Below are 22681 nucleotides of genomic sequence, written 5' to 3'. Positions count from 1 at the left end.
AACTGGATTCTAACATCTGTTTTAGATGATTTTCCCCTATTCATCCTTATAGGAGGTCTATGTTTCCAGAGTTATATCAGAGATATTATCAAGACTTTTCAGTAAGGATCTGGGCAAAGAAAGAAAAAAAATTGATCTACTGTTATTTTTCTTCACCAGCTCACAGATGTGTCATCTGCCCAGGTTAGGAGCTGTATCATTATAGAAAGAAAACCATGTAGCATGGAAATTGGTTAACATGGGAAAGAGTTTCTGTTCCCATGTTTGTTTTGCCAGGCTCCTCTAACTGACAAGCCTGCACTTTTTGAGAGCCAATATCCACATATACCTATTTTACTTGGGAGACCATCTAATAAGACCATTAGCTGGGAGTATGACAACAAAAACCTAAATCTGTACACTCTGGCTCCTACAGGCTTTCCATAAGCCTCACTGGAATTAAAACTCTGAATACATATTAGCAGAATCGTCATAGAATTTTTTTTTTTTTTCGTCATAGAATTTCCTTGGCCTCTGAGAATACTTTTCCATTCAAATAGAGCAAACTATGAGATGGTAAGCCAGTTCTTCCTTCCACGAATTCCTCCTTCACTAATAAACTGGAGAAAGTCTCCAATTTATTTTTGACAAATGAATAGCACTATCACTACTTGCTGTAATTATCATGAAACAACATTATTTTCTCATGGAATACAGTTTATGAATTTTAAAACACATATTAATTTGTATAAATACCAATACAATTATGAGGCAGAACTGTCACCTCACCTGAAAAATCTCTCCTGTACTATCCAGTTATAATTACACCTTCCTCCTACCCATAACCCCCAACAATGATCTGTTCTCCATTACTACAGTTTTGTCTTTCAAGATTGTCATATAAATGGAATTATATAGTTTGTAACTCTTTGAGACTGTCTTCTTTCACTCAACAGAATGCCCTTAAGATTCACCTAAGTCACGAAACATAAAGTAATTCATTACTTTTTATTGCTAAGTGGTATTCCATTACATGGAAGTACCAGTTTGTGTATCCATGTACTCAATGAAGAACATTTCAGCTTTTCCAGTTTTTAGCTGTTATAAATAAAACTATTATAAACATTCATGTACAGGTTTTTATGTGAATATAAACTTTCATCTCCAGGAGTGGGATTGCTGGGTGACATAGTAAATATATGTTTAACTTCTTAAGAAACTTCTAAACCCTTCCTCAGAGTTGCTGTAAGGTTCCGCATTCCAATTATCAGTGAGTCTGGCCTTTCCTATATGCCTCTCTGCAGCTTGACTGCAAATCTGAAAACAGCAGATCTTGTTCCCAGTTTAGGACCTTGGTCCCTGTTTTCATAGAGCTCAGTGGAGACCTTATTCCAAAAACTTGTGTTTCTCTGTTCTAACTTGTCTGGGATTACCTGAATGACTGACACAAAATGTATGTCTTTGTTCTGCCTAACTTAGAATGCACACAGGGTGGAAATGTAATGGGCATTGCTCAAAACCACTGTGAGGCAAACAATCCACAATTACCCTGGAGCAAAATATTATAGTTGATATATATAATTGAATACTGAAAGATTGAGAAAAAGGCCAGGGAGAGTGTTCCCAAAATTAGATAATTCAAAGGTGCCATGTATAATAGGGAATTTATTCTTTATTTTGAGAGAGAGAGAGAGAGAGAGAAGTGGTGTATGCATGTACATGGTAGGGGAGGGATGGAGGGAGAGAGAGAGAAAGAATCTTAAGCAGGCTCCACACCCAACACAGAGTCTAACACAGCGCTTGATGTCACAACCCTAAGATCATGAACTAAGCTGAAATCAAGAGTCAAACACTTAACTGATTGGGCCACCCAGATACCTCTATTGTGGGGAATTTAGAAAGCCACAAAAAAGCCCAGGGCAGGATGCATCTCAGTAAAAACCTAAGAGGACCCAAAGCTTTCAACTGTAGCTGATGTCTAAGCTCAGAAAAAAGTAGTAAGGGAAGGTTAAGATAAGAGTTGTAAATGATCAGACAGGCTAAACACTGAAGGAGCACCCCATCACAGAGCCAAAATGCAAAGATGAAAGATGAGAAGGGTTTTTTTTTTTAATTTTGACTTTGAGAAATTTTTATTCCTCTGCTTTGAATTCTTCATTCTTTCTCTACCACCCTCTTTTTCTTTTCCTCCTTCCTTTCTTATTCTCACTCTTCTCTCCTCCTTTTGTCTTTTTTTTTTTTTTTTTTTTTTTTTTGGTCTTTGGCATTCAAGGAAATCTCTGTATAAAACACCAAACAAACACAAGCTAAAGTAACATAAACTTCTTAGACCAAATATGACAAGCAGAATGACTTCACAAAAATAGTTTAGAAAAACTACTTAAAAAGCAAACACCTACAGCCTACAGCAAGTAACAAAACAAACCCTGAGAATAAAGAATAAGATTTCCAGTGTTGCCACATTAAAATATTAAAAATGTCCAGTTTTCAACAAAAATTAGGGTCACGCAAAGAAAGTATCATCCATTCACAGAAAAAAAAAAAAAAAGAAATGATCACTGAAGAAGCCCCAAACATTGAACTTTGTCTATTGACAAAGACTTTAGAACTGTCTTTAATATGTTTCAAGAACTCAAGAAAACCATAGGTAAAGAAGATCTACCCAAGTACAGAACATCAGTGAAGAGGGAATTAAAAAAAAATTCTGGAATTAAGGTACAACAAATGAAATATTCACTGAAACTCCCGGGTTTATATTCACAATAACTGAAAGCAGGATCTCAAAGAGAGATCACCCACATTCACTGCAGTTTTATTCACAATAGTCAAGAGGTGGAAACAATCCAAATGTCCATCAAAAGATGAATGGATAATTGTGGTGTATATACATATAATGGAATATTATTCTCTTTTAAAAAGAAGGAAACCTTATTACATGCAACAACATGGATGAACCTTAAGGACACTATGCTAAGTGAAACAAGACAGTCACAAAATGACAATGCTGCATGATTTCACATATATGAAGTAACTAGAATAGTTAAACTCATAGACACAGAAAGTAAAATGGTGGTTACCAGAGACTGGGGGGAAAAGGAGAACTTCTTGATCAATGGATATAGAGTTTTAATTATGCAAGATAAAAAAGAGTTCTAGAGGTCTGTAGCACAACAATATGAATATAGTTAATGCTACTGAGCTATACTTCAAAATAGCTGAAATTATAAATTTTATGTAATTTTTTGTCACAATTAAAAAATTAAGAAAGAACCAGGATCCCTGGGTGGCGCAGCGGTTTGGCGCCTGCCTTTGGCCCAGGGCGCGATCCTGGAGACCCGGGATCGAATCCCACGTCGGGCTCCCAGTGCATGGAGCCTGCTTCTCCCTCTGCCTGTGTCTCTGCCTCTCTCTCTCTCTCTCTCTCTCTGTATGACTATCATAGATAAATAAAAAAATTAAAATAAAATATTAAAAAAAAATTAAGAAAGAACCATTATGCAATTATACGTATGTAAACCTACGTTTCTGCATATCTACTTGATGCCAGGTATTATAAGCATTTCAAATAAATTATCTTGATCTAGTGTTCATGAAAAAAAGATCACGAGAATTTCAACAGCAGATTTGAGCAGGATTGGAAGATATATCCAATGCAATTATTCAGGCTAAGTAGAAAAAAGAAAAAAATGAATAAAAATAAAAAGCCTGATCAAAATCACGATGAAATACCACTTTATATGGATCAGAATGGCTACAATTAACAAGTCAGGAAATGACAGATATTGGCGAGGATGCAGAGAAAGAGGAAGCCTCTTACCCTGTTGGTGGGAATGCAAACTGGTACAGCCACTCTGGAAATGAGTATGGAGGTTCCTCAAAAAAGTTAAAAATACAGCTACCCTATGACCCAGCAATTGCACCACTGGGTATTTATCCAAAGGGCACAAATATAGTGATTCAAAGGGGCACAGGCACCACAATGTTTAAAGCAACAATGTCCACAATAGCCAAAATATGGAAAGAGCCCACATGTCCATCAACAGATGAATGGATAAAAAAGTTATGGCATATATATATATATATATATACATATATATATATATATACACACACACACACATATATAATATATACACATTATCTATACACATATTTACATTATATATACATCATATATATACATCATATATACAATGAAATATTAGCCTTCAAAAAGAATGAAATTTTGCCATTTGCAATGACAGGGATGGAATGAGAGGTTATTGTGCTAAGTGAAATAAGTCAGAGAAAGACAAATACTGTATGATTTCACTTATATGTGGAACTTAGGAAACAAAATGTAGGGGGAGGGAAGGGAAAGGGAACATAGGGGAAGGGAAGGAAAAATAAAATAAGATGAAAACAGAGAGGGAGGCAAATCATAAAAGACTCTTAACTACAGGAAACAAACTGAGGGCTTCTGGAGGGGAGGAGGGTGGGAGAATGCAGTAATTGGGTGATGGACATTAAAGGAGGGCACTTGATGTAATGAGGACTGAGTGTTATATGTAACTGATGAATCACTAAATTCCACCCCAAAAACTAGTAATATACTAGATGTTAACTAAATTGAATTCAAATGAAAAAAAAAATTTTAAAGCCTAAGAGATTTCCAAAGACACAGTAGAGGCACTTCAAAATATGCATGATAAGAACTTCAGAAAGAGAAGAGAATGAAAAAACAGGCATAAAGAATATCTGAAAAAATAATAGCCAAAAACTTCTCAAATGAAAAAAGACAGGAATTTAGATATTAAATAAGCAAACTGAATTACAAAAAGAATAAATGCAGACAGCACATCAATACATATTGCAATTGAATTGTCAAAAGGCAAAGATAAAGTGAAAAGATGTAAAGCACCAAGAGGAAAGCAATGCACTATGTGCAAGGGATCCACAGTAAGATTAAGAACCAAGTTCTTATCACAAAGCATGGAAGCCAAAAGCCTATGGAATGGCATTTTCAAAGTGCTGAAAGAAAACTAAGAGTTCTCTATCCAGGAAACCTATCCTTCAAAAATGAAGGAGAAATTACGAGATTACACATTAAAAAAAAAAAAAAAAAAAAAACAGTGAACACGTTATTCACAAAGTAAAAACAAAAAGCAAAATTTGTAACTAGTAGGCTTGCCTTACAAAGATTGCTAAGGGACAAATACATAAAACAAGAATTAAATGTTAATGGGTATACAATGTATTATGATATAATCTGTGACAATAACATGAAGAAAAGGGGAACAAAATTGTATAGGAGCAGAGTTTTTATATACTACTGAAGTTAAGTTTGTATCAATTCAAACTACATTGTCATAAATTGAGGATTTTCATCTTAATTCCTAAGTAACACAAAAAATATTTTAGATAAAATTTTTAAAATTAGAAGAGAATTAAAATGATATATTGCAAAAAAATCAATTAAACTCAAAAAAGTAGCAATTGAGGAAAATAAGCAAAAGTACAAGACATGCAGAAATAAAATAGCAAAATGAAATAACAAAATCATTCTTTATCTGTGACAACTGTAAATGTAAATGGATTAAATACTCCAAATAGTTTAAACCACACAGAGACTATCAGTGTGGTTAAAAATTTTTTTTTAAATTCCAACTCTATAGTCAATATAGTCACCTTAGACTCACATTGTATCTAAAGACACATATAGGTTAAAGGTAAAAGGATGAAGGAATCTTGTCTCACATTTAGATCTTTCATCCATTTTGAGTTTATCTTTGTGTTTGGTGAAAGAGAGTGGTCTAGTTTCATTCTTCTGCATGTGGATGTCCAATTTTCCCAGCACCATTTATTGAAGAGACTGTCTTTCTTCCAATGGATAGTCTTTCCTCCTTTATTGAATATTAGTTGCCCATAAAGTTCAGGGTCCACTTCTGGGTTCTCTATTCTGTTCCATTGATCTATGTGTCTGTTTTTGTGCCAGTACCACACTGTCTTGATGACCACAGCTTTGTAGTACAACCTGAAATCTGGCACTGTGATGCCCTCAGATACGGTTTTCTTTTTTAAAATTCCCCTGGCTATTCAGGGTCTTTTCTGATTCCACACAAATCTTAAAATAATTTGTTCTAACTCTCTTTTTGAACTCAGCCACAGTAAATTCTTGCAAGATACATCCAGGAAGGCAAAAGAAACAAAAGCAAAAATGAACTATTGGGACTTCATCAAGATAAGAAGCTTTTGCACAGCAAAGGATACAGTCAACAAAACTCAAAGACAACCTACAGAATGGGAGAAGAGATTTGCAAATGACGTATCAGATAAAGGGCTAGTTTCCAAGATCTATAAAGAACTTATTAAACTCAACAGCAAAGAAACAAACAATCCAATCATGAAATGGGCAAAAGACATGAACAGAAATCTCACAGAGGAAGACATAGACATGGCCAACATGCACATGAGAAAATGCTCTACATCACTTGCCATCAGGGAAATACAATCAAAACCACAATGAGATATCACCTCACACCAGTGAGAATGGGGGAAAAAAATTTTTTTTTTTTAATTTATGGTAGTCACACAGAGAGAGAGAGAGAGAGGCAGAGACACAGGCAGAGGGAGAAGCAGGCCCCATGCACCGGGAGCCTGACGTGGGATTCGATCCCGGGTCTCCAGGATCGTGCCCCGGGCCAAAGGCAGGCGCCAAACCGCTGCGCCACCCAGGGATCCCCAAGAATGGGGAAAATTAACAAGGCAGGAAGCCACAAATGTTGGAGAGGATGCGGAGAAAAGGGAACCCTCTTACACTGTTGGTGGGAATGTGAAATGGTGCAGCAGCCACTCTGGAAAACTGGAGGTTCCTCAACGAGTTAAAAATAGACCTGCCCTACAACCCAGCAATTGCACTGTTGGGGATTTACCCCAAAGATTCAGATACAATGAAACGCCGAGACACCTGCACCCCGATGTTTATAGCAGCAATGTCCACAATAGCCAAACTGTGGAAGGAGCTTCGGTGTCCATCGAAAGATGAATGGATAAAGAAGATGTGGTTTATGTATACAATGGAATATTCCTCAGCCATTAGAAACGAAAAATACCCACCATTTGCTTCAACCTGGATGGAACTGGAGGGTATTATGCTGAGTGAAGTAAGTCAATCGGAGAAGGACAAACAGTGTATGTTCTCATTCATTTGGGGAATATAAATAATAGTGAAAGGGAATAGAAGGGAAGGGAGAAGAAATGTGTGGGAAATATCAGAAAGGGAGATAGAACATAAAGACTCCTAACTCTGGGAAACGAACTAGGGGTGGTGGAAGGGGAGGAGGGCGGGGGGTGGGGGTGAATGGGTGACGGGCACGGAGCGGGGCACTTGACGGGATGAGCACTGGGTGTTATTCTGTATGTTGGTAAATTGAACACCAATAAAAAATAAATTTATTATAAAAAAATAGACAAGGAGAAAAAAAAGTAAAAGGATGAAAAATATGTTACATGCAAACAGGAACCAGAAGACAGCTGGAGTGGCTACATTAATATCAGATAAAATACTGTAAGTCAAGAATCACTACAAGAAACAAAAAAAGATATTCTATATTGGTAATAGATCAATTAATCAAGAAAGTATAATTACAGACATGTATGAAGCAATCAACAGAGCAAAATATATAAAGCAAAGATTGACAAATTTGAAGGGAGAAATAGGGTTTTACAATAATATCTTTAAATGTCAATAATACATTTTCAATAATGAAGAGAATATCTGGACAGAAGATTGTTAAGGAACTAGAGAACTTGAACAATACTATAAACCAACTGGACCTGAAAGATAAGTATACATATAGGTATAGACACAGATATATAATATTTAAATATATACAACATATTTATACAAATTATTATAAATATATAACTTTTATATATGTTACATGTTATATATAAAAATTCAATTATATAAACATACATATATATGTATACACACAAAATAATTTACCCTATAAAAGCAGAATACACATTTTCATGTGCATAGGGCATTTTCTCCTCCAAGATACATGTTCTTCACAAAATAATCCTCAATCACTCTTTAAAAACTGAAATCATAAGAAAATCTTCTTGGTCCAAATGTAATAAAATTACAAATTATAAGAGAAAGAAACCTGCAAAGTTCACACACATGGAGATTGAACAAAGCATTTTGTTAAGAACTTTACAACAGTTTTTTTTACTAAAAATACGGAATGTTTCACAAACTTGCATGTTATCTTTGTGTAGGGGCCATGCTAATCTTCTCCATATCGCTCCAATTTTAATGTATGTGCTGCTGAAGCAAGCACTCAACAACATATTCCTTATTCAACTGATCAAAGAAAAATCAAAGAAGAAATCAGAAAATACTTAGAGAAAAATCAGAGCAAAAATATAAAATACCAAAACTTATGGGATGGAGCTAAAAAACAGAGCTCAAAGTGAATTTTTTTGCAGCAAATGCCTACCTTAAGAAGATAATAAAAATAAATAAATAAATAAATTTTTAAAAGAGAATAAAAATATAAAAATCAATAATCTAACTACAGCGTATGGATCTAGAAAGATAATAGAAAACTAAACCCCAAAATTAGCAGAGGAAAAAAAAGAGAAAGATTAGTGCAGAACAAAATAAAACAGAAAACAGAGAAAAATCAATGAAACCAAAAGTTGGTTATTTGTAAAGCAAAATAACCATACTAACAAACCATTAATTAGACTGACAAAAAAAAGAAAGACAAAACAAAAATAACTAAAATCAGAAGCAAAAATGGGGACATTACTACCAATCTTACTAAAACAAAAAGGATTTTAAGAGCATATTATGAACACTATGAACAACAGTATACAAATTAGACAATTAAGATAAATGGACAAACTTGTAGATACATAGAAAGTACCAAAATGACTCAAGAAAAAATAGAAAATCTGAACAAACTTAGAACAAGAGACATGATCAGTCTTCACAAATCTCCCAATAAAAAAACTACCAAATCAGATGGCTTAACTCGTGAATGCTACCAAAAATTTAAAGAATTAACACCATTCCCTTTCAAACTTTCCAAAAAAATATAACATTTCCTAACTCATTCCATGAGCCCAGAATTACCCTAATACAAATGCCAGACAAAAACACTACAAGAAAACTATAAACCAATATCCTTGCGAGATGGATATAAAAATACAAATATATTCTAATAAACTCAACCAATCACCATAGCAAAAAGATTTTAGGCCTGGGATTTATCCCAAGAATATAAGGATACTTACATATATGAAAATCAACCAATATAACATATCACATTAATAGAAGGAAAGGAAAAAACCGCATCACCTCAAATAATGCAGAAATAGCATTCAACAAAATTGATCATTCTTTCATAACAAAAATATTCAGAAAAGTAGAATATACAGAAATATAATGGAAATTTTTTCAATATGATAAAGGACCTTTATAAAAAATCCACACCTAACACACTCGATAGTAAGACTGTTTATTTAAGTTTATTTTCCTAAAATCAGAAGCAAAAAAGGATGTATGCTTTTACCACTGCTATTTAGCAATGTTCTAAAGGTTCTAGCCTAAACAATTACACAAGAAAATTAAATTAAAAGGCATCTGAATTGGAAAAGTAAAGCTATCTCTTTTCACAGATGACATGATTTTTTACATATAAATATGTATCACTTCCATATATGTGACATGATTTTACTTATATATATCATTTACATATATGTATCATATAATATATCTGACATATATATCATATATATTTTTGGGATGATATATATATATATATATATATATGTATCACATCCACTAAAGAACTACTAGAGCTAATAATAAACTCAGCAAAACGTTGCAGGGTACAATATCAACACTGAAAAATCAACCCCTATTTTTTTCTATACACCAAGAGGAACAATCCAAAAAATTTAAGAAAACAATTCCATAACAATGGCACACAAAAAACAAACAAACAAATGTCTAGAATAAGTTTAGCCAAAGAAGTAAAAGACTGATATGCTGAAAAGTACAAAATATTGCTGAAAGAAATTAAAAAGGATAGATATCCTAGATATCCTAGATAAATGAAAAGACATTTGTGCTCATAAACTAAGAACTGACATTAAAATAGCTACTAATCAATCTATAGATTCAATGAAATCTCTTTCAAAATTCAAATGGCTTTTGTTGTAGAAATGGAAAAACAGATTCTAAAATTCAAATGAAAATGTGAGATGCCCCAAGTATCAAAACAATATTCAAAAATAAAACAAATTTGAAAGACTCATACTTCCTTCTTTTAAGATTTATCTTTGTGATTAATCAAAAACATGTGATTTCAGATTACTACAGTATTCAAAACAGTGTGATACTGACAAAATGACAGACATACAAATCAACAGAATAGAACTGAGAGAACAGAAATAAATGTATACATCTCTGGCCAACTGATTTTTGACAAGGGTACCAATATCCCTCAATAAGGAAAGAGTCCTCTCCTCAACAAATGGTGCTGAGAGGGGATCCCTGGGTGGCTCAGCAGTTTAGCATCTGCCTTTGGCCCAGGGCATGATCCTGGAGTACTGGGATAGAGTCCCACATCAGGCTCCCTGCAGGGAGCCTGCTTCTCCCTCTGCTTGTGTCTCTGCCTCTGTGTCTGCCTCTCTCTGTGTGTCTCTCATGAATAAATAAATAAAATATTTTTTAAAAATGGTGCTGAGAGAGGGTAAATACCCACGTGCAAAAGAAGGAAGTTGAGGATCATCCACATTATAGCCTGTATGTGTACTCCATTCCTTTTTAAAGGACCATTACTTCACACCATATAATCTGTACAAAATTAAGTGGGTCAACAAACTAAATGTAAGAACTAAAACCATGTTAAGTTTAGAAGAAAACATAGAGGTAAATCTTTGTAACTTTGGATTTTGCATTTCTAAGATATGACACTAAGAGCAAAAGCAATGAAAGAAAATATAAATTGGATTTCATCGAAATTAAACTGGACTTCATTAAAATTGTATATCATAGGATATTATCAATAAAGTGGAAAGACAACCTATATGACAGGAGAAAATATTTGCAAATTGTGCATCTGATAAGTGTCTAGTATCCAGAATATATTAAAAACACAAGCACCATTTTTTAAAAAAATGGGTAAAGGACTTAAATACACATTTCTCTGAAAAAAGATATATAAATAGCCAGCAAACACATGAAAAGATGCTTAACACATCACTATTCATTTGGGAAATGTAAATACAAACCACAATAAATACCACTTAGCATCTAGTAAGATGGCTTTAATTTAAAAAAAAAATGTTTAAGGTAAAAAAAATAAAGGAAAAAAACAGAAAACAACTATTGTCAAGGACATAGAAAACTGAAAGCTTTATACATTCCTGGTGGTTTATAAAATGATTCAGCTGCTATAAAAAGTTTGGCAGTTCTTCAAAAAATTAAACACAGAATTAGTACAAAGTACATGCCCCTCAAAATTAAAGCAGGTACTCAAAGAAAAACATGTACATGCATGTTCATATCTGCACTATTCACAATAGCCAAAAGACAGAATTAACCCCTGTGTCCATCAACGGGTGAATGGAATGTATATATAATGGATATTAATCAGCTTTAAAAAAGAATATACTACCAATACATGCTACAATGTGGATGATCCTCAAAAACATCTTGGCAATAAAGGAAGCCAGACACAAAAGGTCACATATTATATGATTCTGTTTATATTAAATATCCAAAATAGATAAATTTAACATACAGAAAGCAGAGTGGAAGCTTCTAGAGGATGGGGAGGGGCAGATGGGAAGTAAATACTTAATGGGTAGGAGGTTTACTTTCGTGTGATGAAAACATCTTGAAACTAGACAAGAGTGGTGGTTGCACAATATTGCAAATGTACTGTCACTGAGATGTTTGTTTTAATATGGTCAAATTTATGTTATGTGAATTTCACCTAAGGGGAAAAAAAGCTTTTGGAAATTAAAAATTATTGCTCAAATATCTTACAAAATTACTTGCACATTTAACCTTTGGTCCAACATCACAATTCTAAGTATCTATCCCCCAAAATACAGAAAGACAAGGCTATTTATTAAAGATTTGCTTGTAACAATAAAAGCGTAATACATATGCTTAGAAATTGAAAGGAAGTAAATATACACAATATTTGCTTACTTTTTCTAAAATCACTGAAGTAACAAAAAAGTAAGTTAAAAAATTTCAAACAAAAACAAATATATTCATATCCTTTCCACTACTTAGCCTCCATAATATTATGCTCTTATGTAAAATAGATACTATTTGGATATTTGGGCTGTTTCCAATCTTCTCACAATTATAAATAATGCTTAAATGAGTCCCTAAAAATCCAAAGTAGAACTATACACACAAACCCAACTATGTATCAAGTTCATGGACTAACCACTCAGGGAGAAACTATTTCAAGTAGGAAAAAAAGGGAAAAAAGTCCTCAAACTGTTTTCAATAATTATATTGTCAGTGGTAGAATTTTTCACAGAACAGGAGAATCCCATCAACTGTTGCATCCCCAATAGTAGCCTCTCTCATTTAAGGCCTCACCAAGCAGTTCTGGTTTTACAATATGAGGTAAGGCATGATATTATTTTGCATAAAGCATTCAGGAAAAGGAAATCAATCATTTCACATAAAGCTTATTTAAACACTCCAGTTTCTCATCAATCCATACATTACTATAGTCTCACAGTCTAAAAGTAGCCACAGTTAGGACATCATTTACAAGTTTTGATACCGAAGTATACGCGGCTCCTGCTAAGGAGTACCAGAAAGGGCTTGTTTAAACCCAGTCATCATTTTACCTATTTGTGTATATAAGGCCTTAGGTCCCCTGAGGGGAAGTGTTAGGAGCCAAGGGACCCAGACCCTACTTCAATCTTCATTTTGACTTATCTACCAGACCACTGTCCCAGGGGATTCCAGGTCATTTGCATCTTTGCCTTTCACCTTTTACATTCTTCCAAACTGGGATATATAGAGAGTGGCCTTATTTAGGGCCTTTTAAGGTCGTGGAACCAGCACTGGCTCCCACTGGTACACTCAATGTTCAATAGTATTAGACTGGCAACTCTGCTTCAACCTCCTCAATGTTCGATACATTCATCCCATTTCTAATAAACATCCACCCTGAAAGGACAAGTCTCCAGGCTCTCCCCTTCTGTCTTCTCATCCTTTCTTATTAATGATTCTTCTTTGTTTTTAGAGACTTTAATAGCTATAAGGGAAACCGAGACAGCAAGTACAACAAAGGTTCTTGAACAGCTGCTTGGATTTACAGCATGTTTACACGCGATGCCCATGTAAACAGGGCCCCCTTACTCCTAGCAGGTACCATAATCTGGGTAAGAGATATACATTCAGTAGATGATTATCCCAATCACCATAAAGAGAGTCCAGCAGGGCTTGCTGTAAGGTATACAGGCACTTCATCTGGGGTTTTCCAGTAGGCATTTATAGAGGAAAGACTTTCTCTCTTCTCATGTGAACAAACTTCACAGGAGCTTTTATCCAGTCTACCAGGATACCTGCTCCCTTGGGAATCACCCACTGTATATTGCAATTTGTGACTGTTACATAGTGAGCTGTGGGTTCTATATCACCCAAGCATTCTCTTCCACTCTATAGCATTCAAAACCAAAGATACTACCCCTAAATTAGTCCAACCCATTTCAGTAAAAATTCTTCAAGAAACTAACGATGAACAGATCCACAAAATGAGACAACCCCTTGGCCCTATAACCACTGGTTTCAGAAGTTTCTTGGTTTTTCCCTCCCTCCAACAGGACTAATTTTCCAGTAACCAGGGGTCATAGCAATGCTGTCTGTTGTCCTAGGATAATTGTTCCCATTGCAGGTGGCTTCAAGACTACTGATTGTAGTTCAAACGGACTGAAATCTAAGCTCAGCATCAGAATCAGCTCCAGAACTCTACATTACTTTCATTTTAGCCATTACATATAACAGTAATCAGGGAATTGTATGTTTAGTTTCTTTCTTACGTATGTATCTGTGAGCCATCTCATTGGGAGTTGAATCTATCATCATTTCTAAATTCCATTCCATAACTTTTGCCTTTACTGATGGATCACAGCACAGCTGCAGTTTCATATCATGAGTGAATATATATAGCCACTGAAAAATAAAAAATTCCTCACTCTTTTGCCCCTTCATCCTTTCTCTTCTCAAACTACAGGTTTCAGTGAGTCAGGGTAATGACACAAACTCCAATGTCTTTTCATGCTAGCTAATCAGAGTTAAAACAAACTTCATAGGTTAAAAGTATAGTCTTCCAAAGGCTGACCTTAATTCAGACACTGCCAGCTAAAACTCACGGGTTCCCCAGCCCTAGAATAATCGGCTGGCTACAAATCCAGAGGTTCCCAGTACTCCCTCAGGTTCAATGATTCACTAGAACAACTCACATAATTCAGGAAGGCAATATAGTTTACAATTACAGTTTTATTACAGCAAAAGTGTATAAATCATGCCCAGCCAAAAGAAGAGACACATAGAGCAAAGTCTGGGATGATCCCAAATGCAAAGCTTCTGTAGTTCTCTCTCTGTGGAGTCAAAAGAGGTCATTTCCTTGGTATAGTGATGATTAACAATATGCAGAATATTGGTAGCCAGGGATGCTCATCTGTGATTCAGTGTCCAAAGTTTTTATTGAAGTTTCATTAGAGAGATACAACTGATCAAATTACTGGCCATATACTAAAGTTAATCTCCAGCCCACTTCCTCTGCTCCTCAGAGGTCAGACTAATACCACATGGCTAAATGGCCTAACCCTATAATCACTGGTGTGGTTTTTCTTGTATTGTTTACCCCCATCCTGAGTCACCTCATTAGCATTAACTATCAAGGCCATCATGAACAAAACACTCCTACCACTTGTGAAATTCCAAAGGTGTACACTGGTTCCCATGCACAAACTGTATACAAAAGCCAGCTGAATTCTTTGTTACACAACACAAGACTTACTTACTGTAAAACAAAACCACACAATAATACAGCATGTTATTGGCTAAAGAATAGACACACAGATCAACAAAATAAAACTCAGAAGTAGACCCACACAAATATACTCAACTGATTCCGACAAAGAGGGAGGGACAATTCAACATAGAAAGGACAGTCTTTTCAACAAACTGTGCTGCAACTCTTAAAATTATATGAAAGAGGGGATCCCTGGGTGGCGCAGCGGTTTGGCGCCTGCCTTTGGCCCAGGGCGCGATCCTGGAGACCCGGGATCGAATCCCACATCGGGCTCCCGGTGCATGGAGCCTGCTTCTCCCTCTGCCTGTGTCTCTGCCTCTCTCTCTCTCACTGTGTGCCTATCATAAATAAATAAAAAAAAAAATAAAAAAAAATAAAAAAAAATTAAAAAAAAAATTATATGAAAGAAAATTAACCCAAATACAAGTATTAAACAGAAATTAACTCAAAATGGATCACAGACAAAAATGTAAAGTACAAGACTATAAAACTTCTTAAAGTAGAAAACCTACATGACCTTGGTTGGGTTTAATAATGATTTTTAATTACAATACCAATAGCATTATCTTTGAAAGAAAACACTGATAAGCTGGAATTTATTAAAACTTCTGCTCTGTGAAAGACACTTTTAAGAGAATGAAAAGACAAGGCACAAACTAGGAGAAAATATTTGTAAAACATATATCTGATAAAAGATTTATATCCAAAATATACAGAGAATTCTTAAAACTCAACAATAAGAAAACAAGTCAATTAAAAAATGGGCAATGGATCTAAACTGACACTTTACCAAAGATATATAGATGACAAATAAGCATATGAAAAGATGCTCAGCATTATTATTAGGGAATTGCAATTTTAAAAACAATGAGATACCACTGGACACCTATAAAATGCCTAAAATTCAAAACACTGACAATAACAACTGCTGATAAGAATGCAGAGCAACTGGAACTCTGTTAGTGGGAATGCAATTTTGTACAGCTACTTTGTAAAATAATTGGACAATTTCTTTCAAATAAGGCTTTTAAACATAGCCTTACCATATGATCAAGCAACTGCACTCCTTGGTATTTTCCCAAGTGATTTAAAGAAACATCTGTTCCCAGAAATACCTACATGTGGATATTTATGGCAGCTTTATTGATAATAGCCAAAAACTGGAAGCAAGCAACATTTCCTTTGATAGATGAATGGATAAACAAACTGTGGTACATTCATACAATGTAATATAATTTATCAGTTTAAAAAATGAGGTATCAAGCCACAAAGAGGCATGCGTGAATCTTTAATGCATATTGCCAGTATGAAAAAGCTATATATTGTATGATTTTAATTATATGACATTCTTTAAAAGGCAAAATTACAGAGATTGATCAGTGTTTGCCAGGGGCTCACTGCGGAGAGGAGTAAACAGATGAAGTATAGGGAACATTTTAGGATGGTGAAATTACTCTTTATGATACTGCAATGGTGAATACAAAACATAAAGCATTTGTCCAAATCCACTGAACTTTACAGCACAAGGAGTAAACCTTAATGCATCCAAATTTATTTAAAATTCTTTCAGGAGTCAGGATCTCTGGAGGAAGTATAGAATGTAACAAACATCTAAATGTATTTATTACAAGTGTATGAAACAACTCACTGAAGGGGATGAGTGGTATAAGGTGCTGACCTAAGTAACTTCAGAAACGGAGTCTAAGACTAAAGGCTATGAAATTCTATAAGCACTGTACTCTAGTTGATAAAGGTGTTTCCTGTAGAGGTATAAATTAACAACTCTGAAATGACTATACATATATACTAGAATTGAATTATTATACAAATGGATGATTGAAGGTAAGCAGTTTTCTTTCTCTTGGAGTGGGAGGTTTCAAACAAGCTAGGGGAAAAAGCAAGAATGATGCACATCGTAATGTGCATGGTAATGTGAAATCATGTTTAGCTCAAAATGTAAATGGTTACATACAGAAATATTTATAGATAGGTGTATATATACAGGTTAGCACACATATATCTCCTCTTTCAGCTGACAAAATCTAGAACCCAAACCTTCATTGCCACACACCTCAGATGCAAATTTTCATTTCTAATACAATTATCCAATTAGAAGCAGGCTCTTTGGGTGCCCAGGTAGCTCAGCTGGTTGAGTGTCTGATCTTTGATTTCAGCTCAGGTCATGTCTCAGAATCCTGATATCAAGCCCCCCACGCTGGGCTCCATGCTCAGCAGGGAGTCTACTTGGGACTCTTACCTTCTGTCCCTCCCCCTGCTCATGCACTTTCTAAAATAAATAAATCTAAAAAAAAAAAAAAGAAACAAAGAAAGAAAGAAAGAAAGAAAGAAAGAAAGAAAGAAAGAAAGAAAGAAAGAAAGAAAGAAAGAAAGAAAGAATGAATCTAAGGCTCTTTGGAGAAAGGGCTGATTCTAATACTGAGGCAGAAAAAAATACAAGGGGAGTTTGGAACATCTTGTAATGCCAGAAAGTTTAAAAACAGAAAAAGTTACCCAAAGCCAAAGTCACAAAAAAAATACAATGATACAGGTACAAATTAGAACCAAAAGTATAAAATATATAAGTCCATACTAATGTAAAGAAATGATGGAATAAATAAGCAAGTGACAAATGAGAGAAGTCCCTTTCCATCTTGGTCTTCTATCCAAAAACATATTTCCCCAATCTAATCATAAGGAAAGCATGAAATAAATCCCAGTCAGGCAACATTCTAGAAAATATCTGACTACTAGTATTCTTCAAAATTCTTCTTTCAAGGTCATCAAAATCAAGGAAAGTCTGAGACTGTCACAACCAAGAGGGGTCTAAAGGAGACATGACTACTAATTCTAATACAGTATCCTGGAAGGAATCATAGAACAGAGAAAGGAGGGGAAAATGAAGAATATCTAAATAATATGGACTGACTAATGAGATATCAATATTGGTTCATTAATGTGACAAATATGTCATATTAATGTAATATGCTAAAAAGGGAATAGGAGATGTGGGATATACAGGTATATCAGCAATAATTTTATAAATCTAAAACTCAAAAGTTTACTAAAAATTGAACATTTACTGGGATCTTAATGATATTAAGAAATGACTTAATTTTTAGAGGTACAATAATGAAATTTAGCTATGTCTGAATAAGAGTCCTTATCTATTAGTAAAACATTCAGAAATAACTAATTATTAAGGCATACTGAAATACCTACATATAAATGTACAAATGTACATTTACATGTAAATATTTTATATTACATTACCACATAAATCATGATGTGTGTAAGACTCACTCAACCCCATTTGGGGAGAGGAGTGGGTAAATACAGATGTAAGTGAAAAAAGGCCATGATTTTGATCATCCTTTAAGTTGAATACCTGATATAGTGAACCCCCTTGGCTCTTCTCTCTAGGTTTGACTATGTCTGAAACTTTGTATAAAAAATTAAGTAACTGCCTGATCTAAATAAAACTTAACAGAAGAGCCAGAAGATAAGACTCTAGAAGACTACCCTCAGAAGGATAAAGGACAAAAGAAAAAAAAAGTTAAAAAAATGAATGAAGAATGAGCAGAAATAGAGAAACAGGATATAATAATCAACTATTAGAAGTTCTAGGAAAAGGGCACAGAAACAATGGAAGGGATAAAATAGTAAAAAAAAGAAAAGGAAATTTTCCAGATTTGAAAAGGATAATGGATCATTTAAGAAGGCTTGAAAAATTTTAGTTTGTAATAATATCACAGATACCCAAAATATAGTGAGCAAAAATAAATAAATCCAAACTAATACTTAGCCCCAGTAACTTCTAAAGCAGTGTTTTTCCTTTTCTCTCACTCCCATCAGAACACTGAAAAATTTCTGCTCAGAGCGATTTCAGATATAATACTTCTACAAGACTCTTCCAGAAATAAAGGTTAAGACAGTCTAACCCCAAAGAAAACTCAAATGGCCAGAGGTGATGACAGTGACCAAGTTTAAATAAGCTTGTAAAATATCACTACAATACAAATATTTTACAGAAGAAATTTCCTTAAAATAGAGCTTGTTCCCAGACTAAGAGACTAGAACAACAAGGCTCTATTGACATGTCTACTCAAATTCTTTACAAAGACAATGACACAAAAATCTTAAAAAAAAAAAAATTAAATGACCATCATTGTATTCCCTGTGAATTATGTAACTAGAAAGAAAAGACTTCAGCTATAGCTCAATGCTTTATAAATTTCTTTTGCTCTCAAGACACACTTATCTTAGATTTTCTTCCATCCTTCCCAGGAACAAACCTACCTTAATTCCCAGGAACACCTTAAAAAAATAAACACAGTATACAGGGTCACAAATCTAAGAGCTCCAGATGACAAATGACTACTCACTGTTTCATTTTGGGATCTCCATGCTGAAATTATGATTTCTCATGAAATATTTTTAAGAATTCTACTGCAATAAAAATAGGAATTCCAGAGAAATGAAATAATTTTCCTGATAAGGAGAATAATTCCTGGAATAACCCCTGTGAATATGTTAGGTTACACAGCAAAAGAGGAATTAAGGTTGCAGGTGGAATTATGGCTGCCAGTGAGCTGACCTTAAAATAGGGATTTTATCCTGGATTATCTACATAGGTCCACTGTAATCAGAGGAAGGCAGAAGAGAGGCAGAGGAAGAATGATCAAAGAGATGCAATGTTGCTGGCTTTAAAGATGGAGAAAGTGGGGAGGGAAGCATCATTAAACGGCAGCTGCTTAAAATGGAAAAAGTTAAAAAAAAAAAAAAAAAGGATTCTCCCCTAGAACCTCCAAAAAGAACACAGCCCTGCTGACAACTTGATTTTATCCCATGGAGATCTGTGTCTGACTTCCTACCTACAGAACTATGAGATAATAAATGAGTATTGTTTTAAGACACTAGGTTTGTGGTAATTTGTTAAAACAGCTAGAGTAAACTAATAATACACTGTTTCTTTAAATTCTATAATAAGACTTATTTCAGTTTCTTCTGTTTTAAATCCAATCCTATTCCCATTGCCTGAAAACTTCATAGTTTAAGTATCTGTTCCCTCCATTCTGTGATACTTCCCAGGGCTGAAAGAAAGGCCAACACATAAGCACATTCCCAACTGAAAAGGAAAGAGAGTCAGTATGTGACTTGTGTGGTATTTCTGGTGGAGGCGGATAACTGTCTCTACCCTGCCAATCTTTTTTTTTTTTTTTAATTTTTTTTATTTATTTATGATAGTCACAGAGAGAGAGAGAGAGGCGCAGACACAGGCAGAGGGAGAAGCAGGCTCCATGCACCGGGAGCCCGATGTGGGATTCGATCCCAGGTCTCCAGGATCGTGCCCTGGGCCAAAGGCAGGCGCCAAACCGCTGCGCCACCCGGGGATCCCCTACCCTGCCAATCTTATAATACACTGCACACCTGGGCGAAAAATCCAAGTCAAGTTCTGCTTGACTTAAAACCTTTTTAAAATTTACTTTAGCCTTTGCAGGTTTCAGATGAGTAATTTTAGCCACACTGATTATCATGGTGGGTGGCAGATTTCAGTTAACATGTATGTTTGTTGACAGTTTAGCTGAGCTATTCCATCATATTGCTGCCTCAGCATACATTTTTCAAACAAACTGTCAGCAAGGGCCTTAAACTGATCTTAATCCCTTGTGCAAGTATAAACCCTAGATAACAGCTCACAGTCACAAGCAAATTTAAGCTCCTTGCCTCCCAACACCTTCCCCTTGTGTGGCCCATAGGCAAAACCCCTGAGAAGCTTACCAAAACCCTTGACTGGGTCTAACTGGGCAATCCACCTTAGCCCAGGAACCCTAAAGCCCTCTAACTCACAGACCCTAATAAAGGCATGTGCCCCAGTTCCTCACTCTTTCTGCCTTGATCTTCCTATGTGGTGCCTCAAGGCAAGGAGTATACTTTCTCCAGGGCCTGTGAGTGGAAAAGTTCTCTTTGTTTCTCTTGTGGTCTTTTGACTCACCATCCAGCACCTTGGAGGTTCTATTTAAAAATGTTGATTTAAGAAAATCATAACAATGTTTAACAAATTGAAATGCCAAATGCAGTAATGATTTAGTGTAGTACTCTTGTTGGATGATGGAAAAATTAATGTATTTAATGGCCCCAACTCCTTCAGTATTCTGAATTTCCTTCTTTGAGATTCAATTTTCTGTCCTTAAAACCATTCAACTTACAGCATTAGTGAGTGCTCACTTTTAGCTGGGCATCAGATTTTTGTTTTGTTTTGTTTTGCACATTACATCAAAGGGAGTTTAATATGCCTCTTTCTATGCCTAAAATGAATGCTCACCCCTCTCTTTTCCTTGGCCAACTGGTCAATTTTATATTCATTTTTTGAAACTCAGCTCACTGAAACCTGAACACACAGAGTTAAAACTCCCTTCTGCATTATTTTGAGACCACATGCATACTAATCATAGCGTGCATATCAGTTATAAAATTACACTATGATTACTTATATCTGCCAATCATACTAGACTTTGTATTCACTAAGGACAAAGACAGCCTTATCCGTATCAGTATCTTCAGCACTTAACAGTATGCCTGGAACACAGTAAAAGTTCAATACATAACTAGTAAATTTAACTTCAGATTGTAATAAACAATCTCTAAGAAATAATAAAGAGTGAAGAAAAATATGTTTCAAGGGTCACCACAACTATATTTGTTAAATTTAAACTTTTTCATATATAAAAGTTACATTAACAGGTCAAAAAAGAACCTACAACAATAATTAAATGCAAATGGAAGATTTACTAGTTTGACAAAAAATATATATAAATTAAAAGAAATTTAGTTTCCTCATCTCATTTTGTCCCCTTATCTGTAAAAACAAAACAAAAAACAAAAAATGAGTTGGATCCTTCTATGTGTTCAAATTCTGTATTCTCTATCACAGCATAGCTGAAAGTATCAGTTTGAAATTTTCATTTACCTATATTAAGACGGTCTCAACTTTCTGTAAGCTGTCCCTCCACTATGACGTCTGTGCTAATGTCACATTTTTAGTTACTTGTACCTTGCTATTATGACACGTGGTACCTTAGAAACTTACTTTGTAAATAGGTTATGTCACAGTATGAATGGGAAAATACTGAGTAGTATTAAACAGCACCTTTAGTTTTTCTATTTATCTCAAATTAAATGGCTTGTCATTATAGCACCAATTTCAACAAGAATATATTAAGCCCTTATTTAGTGCCAGAAACCTAAGAGTGATGAGAGATGATGAAATATCCAGTATATTCAAGTATATTCTCCAACATAACAGGAGGTTAAAAGCAACTAGACAGACCAGCATAAGATGATAACAACCCACAAAGAACCAGTCAAAGGAGTATAGATTTGACATTATAAGTAATGGGAAAACTAAGAGAAAAATAACAAGTCAAACCAACAATTCAGGATAATTTTGGCAGAATGAATAGAACCAACAATATTAGTCAGAATTTCTAAAAGTGAGGAGGTTAACACTACTATTCTCCCCTACACTCAACAAATAATGCAATTTTGCCAACTGTACCCTCTAAACCTGTTTTCAAAATCACCCATCTCTCTAGATCTCCATTTTTCCACTTTAGCACAAGCTACTA

General features: G+C 34.8%; 1 protein-coding gene and 1 non-coding gene across 12 annotated transcripts in view; both read right to left on the bottom strand.

Moving 5' to 3' along the window:
• The window catches only part of CCSER2 (coiled-coil serine rich protein 2), a 189706-nt gene that overhangs the window by 100445 nt on the left and 66580 nt on the right, over positions 1 to 22681 (bottom strand). The window contains exon 1 of one of the 11 annotated variants that reach the window (XM_038534513.1): positions 22024 to 22087. The exons of the other annotated variants lie outside the window; for them this stretch is intronic. The gene's annotated coding sequence lies outside the window, so the exon portion shown is untranslated. Of the gene's footprint in view, positions 1 to 22023; positions 22088 to 22681 lie in introns of those variants that run through there. 11 annotated transcript variants of the gene reach the window in all.
• LOC119871662 lies at positions 8200 to 8306 on the bottom strand. Its single transcript, XR_005358734.1, has one exon. It is a non-coding gene; the product is annotated as a U6 spliceosomal RNA (small nuclear RNA).

This window comes from Canis lupus, chromosome 4 (assembly GCF_011100685.1).
Source record: "Canis lupus familiaris isolate Mischka breed German Shepherd chromosome 4, alternate assembly UU_Cfam_GSD_1.0, whole genome shotgun sequence".
Lineage (NCBI taxonomy): Eukaryota > Metazoa > Chordata > Mammalia > Carnivora > Canidae > Canis > Canis lupus.
Note: the sequence above shows the minus strand (reverse complement) of the source record. Positions and strands in the feature narration are given on the sequence as shown.